The sequence below is a fragment of the Thermobia domestica genome, chromosome 4, assembly GCF_964235325.1.
Source record: "Thermobia domestica chromosome 4, izTheDome1.hap1.1, whole genome shotgun sequence".
Lineage (NCBI taxonomy): Eukaryota > Metazoa > Arthropoda > Insecta > Zygentoma > Lepismatidae > Thermobia > Thermobia domestica.
Window position 1 is genome coordinate 291,497,978 of NC_137457.1, and position 12,203 is coordinate 291,510,180.

Consider the following 12,203-nt stretch of genomic DNA (forward strand, 5'->3'; position numbering starts at 1 on the left):
GGCGATTACGGGGGTAAGAGGGGTCAGATGCCCCATTTTTTAAAGTGACCCCTTAATGTATATAGTTTCATTTGGAAATGTAAAGTTTCGTATTAGTGGTTCATAGGGGGGGGGGGGAAATGGTGTCATACAATATTTGCCGTTGCGTGAATACGTATTTGGTTATTTGTCTTTCCATGCAGTTAAGAACGCTGCAGAAATTGAGTTTTAATTGCAATTCAAAACAATTAATATTGCAATTGCTTATTTCTTTAAATGTCGTAGCATATTTACTGTCTTTCTTGTAGTATTTACTGTCCTTCATTTTCTAAGAGTAATAGCATACATTTAATGGCATGTGTGGAATTAAAAGTGTAAGTTGTTCACTAATCCCCAGTTTCAATATAACTTCTACAAAACAAGCTTCATTATTCATTACTATGATTAATATTATCCTTTCTATTTATTTGTTTTACAAATTTATTAAATAATCTGATCACAAAATTTTCCAGACAGAATTTTAAGATGTGTATGAGCAAGGAATCAAATTTATTCTTACACTTTCTTTGTTTAAGAGTACAAAGGGCTAGTACCTACTTGCGTTGCTCTTGTATAAAAACATGAAATACGATGTGCAGTATTTAATTGAAAAAGATAGTACCCTATTAGTTATACAACCTTTCGTCAAACGAAGTATTAGAAACAATCAGGGAATTAACATTGATATACAAATATTTAGATCATGTCTTGCCCCCTCCATTTTTAACGTCCAATCGCCGCCACTGCTTTGATATGAAAGCAACTTTGATCGATTCTAAGTTTTGTGTGCTTGTTATGAACTCCTGACGTTTCTTCCCACAATGTTCATATCGCCACCTGTTACAGTAGTATTTATAGTCCGTCTTCTTAACATGAAGGACATAATCACGATATTACGATTGTGTGTAAGAAAACAATCTTTCCTTTCGCATACCTGTAAAATAATCTGCTTAACGCATGAATATTAATATTCATTTTTTTAATACCCAAGATAACAAACTTTCTCTTTAATTCCGTTCGTCATTAGTTCCCTTAAATCACAATCCCATTTGATCACTAGACTTGACTTTTCTCTTAACAAGGCTTCAGAATGGGAATATTGAAGATAGTCATATTCAATATCATTGATTGTTTTTAAATTCGATATAGTATGTCTACCTACCATATTGAATGGTACTACTGTTGCGCTTGAACAACATACCGTTTACGCCGAACATTCTGCATGAACGTCCTGTTGCAATTTTAAGTTTTTCATCCTTCAGGATAGTGCACTGACCTTTTCCACACGGATGTCGAACCTTTTTTTAAACGATGACACGCATGAGACACAAGAACAACACTAGAATAACTAAGTTCATTGCAATATTTGATTTGTTATATTCAAAACCAGAAGTGCCCGTCCCTTGCACGAAAAGAATAACATTCAGTGAATATAAAAACAGAAATTTTAACACTATACACTCTTGTTCCCTTTACGAACGAAACTTTCAAGAAAGCTGAAACACGTGTTCAATTACACAGCCACACGCACACACAAAATAAAATTTCTGTGCAGCGGACCACACGGTATGGTTTAAATTAGTGGTGGGCACAAAAACCGTTTTTTCAGTTTTCAGAAAAACCGAAACCGGTTTTTGAATTAAAAAACGGTTTCGGTTTTCTTCAAAACCGGTTCGTTTTTTTCGAAACCGGTTACCGGTATTCTCCAAAACCGGTTCGGTATTCTCCGAAACCGGTTATCGGTATTCTCCGAAACCGGTTATCGGTTTTCTCCAAAACCGGTTCGATTTTTCACCTGATCCGGCTTCGGTTTTCTTCAAAACCGATTTAGTTTTTTTTTTCCAAAATTTGTTCTATTTTTGACCAGAATGGTGTTTCGTTGTTCTCCGGAAACCGAATCCATTTCCACAGAAATAGTTTTGTGTGTTTTCGAAAAGCTTTGGAGAAAACCGAAATGTCGGTTTTTCGGGTTTCGGTTTTTTATAGAAACCGGTTTTCGGTTTTTATAAAAACCGGTTTTGCCCATCCCTAGTTTAAATGTATTCTGTTACACAGAATCCAAATTTCGAAACCCTGGGGCGATTGACCTTGTCCTTGTTTTGTTATGGGAGAAAATTTGAGTGATTTTGGATAGGGAAAACCAGGGTTGGCTGGTTTAAACCATGGTTTAAACCTGCTGTTTCTTTAAAAAAAAAAAAGTTTTAAACAAAAAAAAAATGCTTTAAATCGTGTGAACTTCATGGTGACGTCTCCACATATGAAACCATCTATCTGCATTACGTTTATGTACTTTTCACCTTTTAATGAAGGGGTCCCGTGTTTAATTCTCAGTCAAACCACAACCCATCTTTCAAGTGTAAACCAAGTAGCGATTCGAGGTGTCCCTTTAAGCGAAAGTCTTCTCCGTGATAACCTTCGTATTTCATAAGAATGTTAAGCCTCAACATGCGAAACGAAACCAAATTATATATTTCTACTTGCCTGAATGTCTGTTGTTTTATAAAGAAGCCAAGGTTGCTTAAATATATTGATAGAAATTGGCAAAATTTATCAACTGTCTACACAGCTTCCAGCATCAGCTTGGATTTGACTTTGTTTTAATTTTATTGAATGATATCTACATACCAAATTTGTAATTTAATACCTCAGTTTAAGCGTAGTGATTATGATACGTTGACCTTAAAAATTTATATACAAATGCATTTAAAGTAATACAGGATTTTCCCAATGGCTAAGGCGGGAGTTTCTCGACATATATAATTCTATAATGTTTTTACTTGTGTAACTGTTTATCTTTTTGTCCTTCTGAAATGACTCTTGACAATTATATTAACAACTAGGCCTATGTAAAGATCAGTACAACGTATTTTTATCAGGAGTCCTTCGTGAGTGAGTCGGCAATCGCCTTTGTGATCAATTAGTCCCAGTTTCGTGTCGAAATGGACAGTTTTTCTTGGATGAAGCCGAGAAGTGGTTTGGATTCCGCTTTAAGCTTATGTGACTCTTTCCAGCATAATCTTGTTGTTGCATAATAACACCAAGGCGACACAAACTAATTTCTGTCCATATTTAATATAAATATATAGAGTAAATTATTTAAACCAAAAAAAAACCTGGTTTAAACAAACAAAAAAAAAAACGGAACTTTTTTTCAATAAAAACCATGGTTTTTGCCAACTCTGGGGAGAACAGGTTTTTCGCCCATAAACCAAAAGTGACACGGTCAATCATCCTAGGGCTTCGAAACTTGGATTCTGTGTACAGTGGTGGATGTAGCCCCCCCCCAGTTTTTGAGTGACAAAATAATTTAAGGTATTATTTATATAATTTTGAAAGTTTATATATACCTATCATAGTCTGGGTACTGGCTGGCCCCCGCAGTTTTCACCTTCTAGATCCGCCACTGTCTGTGTACCAAAATACATCGAATACTTATCTTGGGGTACGCTGCACAGAACTCCTGTTTTGTTGTATAGCTGTGTTACTTGCATCCTCCCTATTCAAAATCGCTCAACTTTTTCGCCCATAACAAAAAATTGACACGGTCGATCGTCCTGGGGTTTCGAAATTTGGATTCTGTGTAACAAAATACACCGAATTCATACACAGAACTCCGGTGCACATAACTTTTTTTTTTTTTTTTTGGTTGCGTATTTTTAAAGAGTAATTCCAAGGATTCGAGAGAGACTTTATTTTTGGTAAAAAGAAAAAAAATCAAACGCTCATTAAGTACATCCCCTTACTAACTATTTCGAACTTCCTTCCATGTCTCTCTCTTTCTTAGTATTGATGAATGACTCATACTAGGTGCACTTTTAAAATATTGAGTAACCGCAAATTTACTCTAGGTTTTTCGTCTATAATCTCAAAATTAAGTGAAACATCGGTTGCAACAATAATTTCGGAATATAAATTAGTTTTACTTTTAAATATTTTTAATAAGTTCAAAACTACGACTTTTTATTTTTTTTTTAATTTTGTCATTAACACCACAAGGCAAACTATGTGTCAGTTATTTTGTACTCTCATATGCAGGCCGTGAGAACATTGTTCCGTTAACTCCAATTGTGCTCTGCTCAACTTCCTGGGAACATAGCGCTTGTTCAGCTCACAAGAAGATTCGTATGTGGACAACATGGCACACATTGATAGAGCTACTGCAATTAAAACTAGGTATTAAGTTCAACAGAAACGTTAACGTGGTGAAAGAATATTACGGCAATCAAAATCCATCTACAGCTTTGCTAGTTAAAACAAAATACATTTTAATGTAATATTTCCTTTATTAAAAGCGTTAATTCAGAGTTTAAATAGTTAACAATGACTTTACAAAGTTACTCATTTTTTCGCCTTTTTTACCCGATGCTCATTTCCTTTCCAAGTGCTTGGGCACCATCCTCCAAATTTATCCCCTCCTCCCTAAAAAGTAATGGAGAAGACTGGAGCTGGATGTGACAAAACCACGGTAACTATTTCATCTGACCAATTTTCGTTCAATTTCGGAATTTCTGCCGCTCTCAAAAGCAGTGACGACTTCAGAACACTTCTCCCGAGGAATGAAAAGTACTGCAAAAGTACCGGTGGTCCACACTGATCACGACTGGAGATAAGGTTTCAGGAAGGGGAGTGATTTTTTAGCTCCGGAGGGAAATTTTCCATTTGGACCAACCCCTCAAATCATCATTACGGCATAATGAAAGTTTGATTGTTGCCAATTTTCAACGAAAAATATCCCGCCCAGATCTCATTTCTTGCTGAGTGCAACCTGCGCCCTAACCCTCCCCTCTTGGTATCTTTGAGTGGAAGAGAAAAGAAAACGTCCGGCCAATGACGACGCCAGAAAGGGAAAAGGGGTCCAGCGCCTTCTGCGGTGCATATATGTTCTCCATATATATTGTATTGTACTGTAGGTTAAATAAGGTATGTAACAGAAATTGTTAATTTTTCCACTTCCGGTTTGAGTATCACCTCCAAGAACGGACATAATTCCTAATCAAGGTTCTTGATATCTTTATTGACGGACGGATATCCACATGGACAGACAACATATCACCCTCAGAAAGCAGAAAGGTGCTAACCTCCACTTTCCTTGATTTCCAACAAAGTGCATATCCTGCCTACCTATTTCATATTTAATGTTGTGTAGAAAGAAGACACGTGGCTGGAGACAATATGAAAGGTCTACAATGAAAATTGAATTCTAGAAGAAAGAAAGAATCGGAATTGATTAGTGTTTCATTCGCTTTTATTCATTTCCTGAGAAATTTGCATTTTCGCGCTTAGCACCTTTCTGCTTTCTGGGGGCCATATATAAAGGAATTTTGATAAACCGAACGCGTTAAAAAATAATAAAAAAAAGGGTTTGAAAACGAAAAAGCTGACTATGACCTTTGAACTACATTATCTCAATTAGAAATATAGTTTCAACATTTCAGGGGGGGAGGGGAATTGACCATCATATCAGTTATAAACATTTAAAATAATATTACATTCCATGTAATTAATACACGTGTGAATTTTTTTTTCTTGCTTTCCATGTTAATTAACTCAGCGCTATTATGTATACGCACTGCGTGTGGCGCATTCTGCACTCTCTTCTATGGTAAGCCACGACAAAAGAGTAACGGAATTTCAAGCAAAACTAATTCTCCAAACTAAGAGAAAGATATGTTTCAACAAACCACACAGTATACTGAATGCTGAAATACTTTCATTAGATGCTACAATACGCTTCCGACTCTTTGGAGTTTCATTTACTCATTTACATTTTTTAAATAACAAAGGCATGTTAATCGCAGTAGAGAAAGTAACTTCCAGATCTTGAAGTATCAGTCAAAATGTTCATACGCCTTCGAAAAACAGTATTATTATTTATTATTTCATCAGAAATGAAGCAGAAGCCTGAAGTAGCGCGGTTCGAAATACCGTGCATTAGAATGTAACGCGGGTAAAGTATGTTTTCCCCTCTCAAAAAAAAAAAAAAAGAAGAAGAAGAAGAAGAAAAAGAAAAAAAGAAAAAGAAAAAAAGAAAAAAAAGAAAATGGAGTTACAAGAGTAAAAGTTCTGCAAAGAGCAGTTCTGCAGTACATTTTAACTCCAGCGTATATTACTGTATATGATATTATATGGATCTGTCTGGTTTGTCATAAGGACCAGACTGTGTCACATGATCGTCAAACGTTACATTGCGTATTAAATCGAGTCTGGAGATTCCAAATTCAGATGCGAGATATTACAAGCATGTAACCTCCACGTGAGGCGCCCTGGGTAATTCACAGATGCATAAGCTCTTCATTATGTCTTTGCAGTTAGCTTTCAACTAGCCATCTCCTTATTCTAGTTTTTTACATATGTGGACGACTTCATTTTTTATTGATTTTCCATTGACAACGTTTTGTGATTTTTATTTTATTCTATTTTATTTATTTTACTATGTTCCATCCATTTGAGGACAATTTGCTTTTGGAATATAAAATCTGCATTGTCTCTTCTATATTCAAGCTGAATTTCAGCCATCTCTCCCAAAGTCTCCTCTCATCATTTCAACTCGATAGGCCTTTATTAGTGCACTGGTATTTCCCTCCTCTACCTCCGCGAATGGCCTGTCAATCACTTTGACGGGCAAATTTCGATATACCGTACTGCTGTAAGGTTACAATGCGGAGGTAATTCATATACCCAAGCAATAGCGTTAAATCGGACTTCTACTGTATTACAGCGAAAAACAGACATCGACTAATCTGCTATTAAATTGATATAAGATTTTGTTGACAAGCCGATTTTTGTCCCTGTGTGGATGCGTATTTAACACAAATCCTAACGCAGATGCATATACCAAAGCATTAAGGTCCGTCGACCCTACTGTTCCGCGCTAAAAGAGGAAAGGAACAGTAGGGTCGACGGACCTTGCCAAAGCATAACTCCATTTATGACAAAGTTCAGAAATGATACACTTTATTTTTGTTTATTTTTCGTTGTTTTGTGATTTTCAATTTTTTTAAAAAATTAATTACACGATTTAAACTACATGACTTTCAAAATTCATAATGTAGGCCATACACAATTTTTGAATTCAAATTAAGATAAATATAATTATCTCACCACTCTCATTGATCAAGTATAGAAGAAAAGTTTTGATTGGTTGCCTAGAGTTCACCGGCCATTTTCAGCACCGAGGCTGCATGAGACGTCAATCTACAGTTTAATATGGAATCCGATCGACCGTGGAGAGCGTATAAATTTCAAGGCTCTCCTGCTGAGAATTGAAACCGGGCGCGCTAACTACAGGATCATCAGGTTGTCCTACGAAACAAAAGGAGCTCGTTAAAATAAAGAGCTTATTTATTTATTTATTTATTTATTTACTTTCGCACCATCCAAGCTGTATGAAATGGACCTATAGTTGAACATGAGATCCTCAACACATGAGTTTCTGGAATCCAATCCTGTTACCAAAAGCGGGAATCTTAATAATTTAATCAGGATGATACTTTAATATACTGTCATTACAATTTGTAAAATATTTTGATACTGAACTAAAATGTAATATACTTGTATGAGGTACCTGTACGTGCAAACGAAAGTATGAAGTGCACGGTAATTCAATCCTCATCCCAATTCGATATTTACAAATATAAATGCCACAATTTGAAATAATTATTCTAATAATTTTAACATTGAATGAAATAGAAAAAATTGAAGACAACTAAAAATAATATTGCTTTACAAATATTAATTTTAAAAAAAAGTTTAAATGCTTTTAAACCTAAGCAATTTTTATTGAAATGTAACCAAAGTGTACCATTTTTGTGACAATTTTATTTATTTATTATTTTACAGAATTGTGTCATTTGGCTGGTAATTTTTCAATGACCTTTAGATCAATAAAGTCAGGACCCTCTTGATAAGATATCTCAAAACAAATTTTAGCGCAGAATTTTAGTATCAGGTTCAATGATGATGAAACAGACTTGGCTTACAGATTTCTGCATTAGATAAAAATATCTTCGATGCGAAAAAGATAAAAGGAGCAAAGGTGATCCTTAAAAAAGAAATTTCAAGAAGTTTCATTTACAAACCAAAACTCCTTAATATATTTACTCTGTCCGTGTGTCCGTCCGGGAAACAAGATAATATTATGAAATATTTGACGGATCACCATCAACTTTGGCCATATGTAGAGAGCCAATACTAAAGCCCTTTTCACATGGACCTGAACTAAAGCCTCAATCCAGGTTACAACTTGACAATGTTGCTTAATTCAAACTTCCATACGCATTTTTTTTTTTTTTTTTAATCCTGAAGTAATGAAGTGGTCTCAGACGATCCTTAAAACTATACATTGTTCGGCGTAAGCTCTAGACTGCGATAAACAAAGCCACGTGAAACTAAATCTCGCTGATTTGCTGTTGTCCTACTGACGGTTGTACTCCTCCGCAAAATAGTTCATGTGATTGCATTATTACTTTTACTATGAAGTTTCATATAAAACTGCTATATTATTATGACAAAAATATAATACGGACTATCTAATAATACTGCAATCGAGTGTGGCTAATGAAACAATAGAAATAAATACTAAGCATGCGCAGTAATGAAACAAATTATGGCGCCAACTAACTATGGACGGGTGTTCTGCTTTCTGAAAGATGACTGGCATGAATCCCGGTTCCGCGAGTGTCGTGGTGAAACACCAACAATGCAAACCTTTACTCACTAAGAAACAATTGCCTACCAGCTAAATTTAAATATTAATTTCTTTTAATCTTTCGAGTTTTTTCTTTTTTTCTGCTGCTGTCTTAAGTATTTGGACAACACAAGACAGTATTGTCAAAATGCAGGTGTATAATTTGCTCCTCCCCGTGGGGAGTGGGAGTGATACATCACTAGCCAATCGTATTTGTGACAAGCGGAATGATACAAATATTTTGTTTATCGGAGTTGAGAGCTTACGCTGAACAATGTTTAGGAGCTTTTACCAGCAGAGCCCCTCGTGGCCGCTGTATTAAACAAGTAAAAAAAAAAAAACGAAGAATTTGTTACGTACAGGGCAATCAGCTGTCGTAAACGTAAATATTGTTTGTTTTTTTTTTTTTTACGTAAGATTGTGAGTTAAAGACCATGAATCGCATCCTTACTTTAGGCCCGTCTGAGACAAGCTTTAGGAATGGAGTTCGTTGATTGGGATTATTCATTCACAAGAACTGCTAGAAATTAACTATTTCCGCTTTTCTCGATGTTCTCTATACCGCAAAAATGGTATAGATGGTGAGAAGCAGTTTCCCCCAATCGATTAACGGTTCCAAGAATAAATTCCATCTTCATCCAAAGCTCTCTAGTAAAACTGGAAGTCTCAGAACTTCACTACAACTTTTGTTTTCAATATTGATCTAGATCAAAAAGGACAACTACGGGCCCGCGAGACCTCGTGCGACCCTCGAGATGATATACGCAAGTAGATATATTTTTCAGACATGGAAACCAAAAATAAATTTAAGGTTAAGATTAGTGTTTTATTTAGTTTATTTGGGTACGTTAAGTATGTAAAAATTTAAGCATACCATTTTTGTTCACGCTGTAGCGTGAAAAATGAGTCGCTGTGAATATTTTTAAACGTCAGTACTACTGAGGGCAGATATATGTTTTTTTTTTTTACTTGCGATTTAGGAACTTTTTTTAATTTCTTACATATGTTTTTGTTTGAGAAATTATGCAAGATATGTTCACCCAACCTTGAGAATGTAAGTATTTATTTATTTAACAATCACCAGATACAGCTCAAAGGCCATTTTACACTAGATATTTAACAACGACAATAACAATCGAAAGGATTTGGGAAGGTATCGGGCTAGGGCCTGTTTAGTAGGTACCATCCCGGCATTTGCCTGGTAGGACTGAGGAAAACCCTGGAAAACCCCAGTCAGGATGGTCGGCAGCGGGAATCGAACCCATGACCTCCCGAATGCGAAGCCAACGCTCTACCACTTGAGCTACATTGAGCAAAAGGATTTTTTAAGATTCGTTGAAGGGATTTTGCCGTTGTAAACCTGACACGTTTGTCTATGAGACTAGTGCATCAGCATACTTTAGAATTACTTTTTTTTTTTTTTTTGTTTGTTTGTTTAAGGCAGTGCCACCTCAGTATGAGTAAGCACACGAAGAAGAGTGATGAAAACCGAAAATTTCAAGATAAGTGGGAAAATGAATTTAAAGTATCATATGAAGTTAGGGTCCTCGCCACATAGAAACTTCTATAATACGGCCCTTCGTTCAAAGAAGTTGACCATCACTGATCTAGTACCAGTGATGAGATAGATGACCCGTGACCCGGAAGATCCTGAGGATGTGAGGCCCATGACTCACCAGAGCTCGTGACCCAGGTGACCTGGCGAGTCGCCAGGTTCTTTACGTACCGTAGTCTCTTTTGCCTCTCATTTTTCCTGTCACAGCATCTTCTGGCAAGACGCTCCTTTACAGCCAATGTTCCACACAGTCTTTCATTTCGCACGCCTCCAGCACTTCTTTTCATTTTCGCGCAATGTGCAAATTTTTGCCCTATCGAATGCGATACTCACAGAAAACCTTTCATGACTCATTTCCTCAAGTCTTTACTCACAGATCCACGAAAAAGATTTTCGTCCAAAATGGTTATTTCCTTTTTAGAAAGTAAAAGCAAACTACCCAATATTGATATCTGGAATTCTGTATTTATGTTTCATTTTATTTTTAAACACCTTATTCTAGCATAGAAATTTTAAACTTGAAATACACACAAAAATAGGTGGACCGACGGAAATTAAAGTATTAACATGTGTGTGTATGTATGTATATTGCAACATTTTCAGGAGTTAAAAAAGCCATTCATAACAGTGGTTTCAGTGTGTGATCGTGTTTACTGGTGATTGAAGCAAGTCGCAGTTGAAAGCCCGTGCGTTGACTAATTAGGTCATGCAATCACGTTAGCACTGCAATCCGATAAGACTGGCAAAAAGGAAGTTGCAGGAAGTGCCGCTGTCACCGCGTCAAGCAGTCCGACAGGTAGATTAGAAGAAAAGCCGGTTATTTAACAGCAAATGAAAAAAACAAAAAAAAAAAAAAGTCTCGCATTACAAAAGTTGCTAACAGACGTCAAGATACACTTTCCATTATTATACAAGTTTCAGTGTGTATCTAGTTTTGCTAGAAGACAAAAATAAAAAGCATTTTAAACAAAGAAGGAAGTTGTTTTCCACTACTGTCCTCTACGAAATTTTGGGCTTAAAAAAAATAGTGAAGAAATAATATGTTGCATCTTTCTTTTTTCGTAACAACATACAAATCATATTACAGCATTCTGCAGACAAAATCCTGAAAAAGCACCAGAATCAGAGAAAATAGATCATTTGATAGGAAAGAAAAGAGCAAATCGGTGGATTTAGTGAGTTTTCTAGTTCCAACGAATTGTTTCTAGAGCAGGGTTTCTCAACCTGGGGATCGCGAAGATAAGCAGAAGATATATATATATAATTAGAATCTAATACCGGAAAATATTTCTAAATATTGAGTTTTGTTCTGATGGGCATATTTTTATTTTTATACATACTGTTAAGAACACACACACACAAAAAGAGGTCTACTCAACATTTTCAACAAGTGCAGACTTGTTTAAAAATCAGTTTAAATAAAAGAGGTACGATATGAAACTAATGAGAACTGTATATTAAAATACCAGAAAAATACAAGTGCAACAAAACCTCCATATTGAAATAAAATTAAAATTGAAAGCTAATGAAATATCTGAGCATGGCGTGATTTCACCAGCGCGACAATGTCCGGTTCAATCTTCGTGAAGAACATTATCAAGTCATTCAAAATGCTCAATAACTTTTTTAACAACTGTCCAAGTTTTTTTTTTTTTAAACCAAAATTAGAAATCACTTTCTTCTTATTATATGACCGAAAAATTAAGAGAGTTATGAAGTTTCAAAATCTTCAAACGGCCTCCATTTTGAAACAGTATGTCGGATCGGATTCGATATTTGTAAAGTACGGGTGCTAAGTCTCTGGCTCTGACAGTTCTGCACATGGAAAAACAATGTTGCCAATTTGTCCTTTATACACTATTTTCTTTGGCTTTGGTTTGGAAGAACTAGCCATTGTCACCAAATAATAACAACACTTCTTAACAGCACACACTAGAGACCTGC

General features: G+C 35.7%; 1 protein-coding gene across 2 annotated transcripts in view; it reads right to left on the reverse strand.

Annotated features, from left to right (window-relative positions):
• Positions 1-12,203, reverse strand: part of Rab6 (RAS oncogene family member Rab6) — a 189,671-nt gene that overhangs the window by 127,821 nt on the left and 49,647 nt on the right. The gene's annotated exons all lie outside the window — the stretch shown is intronic.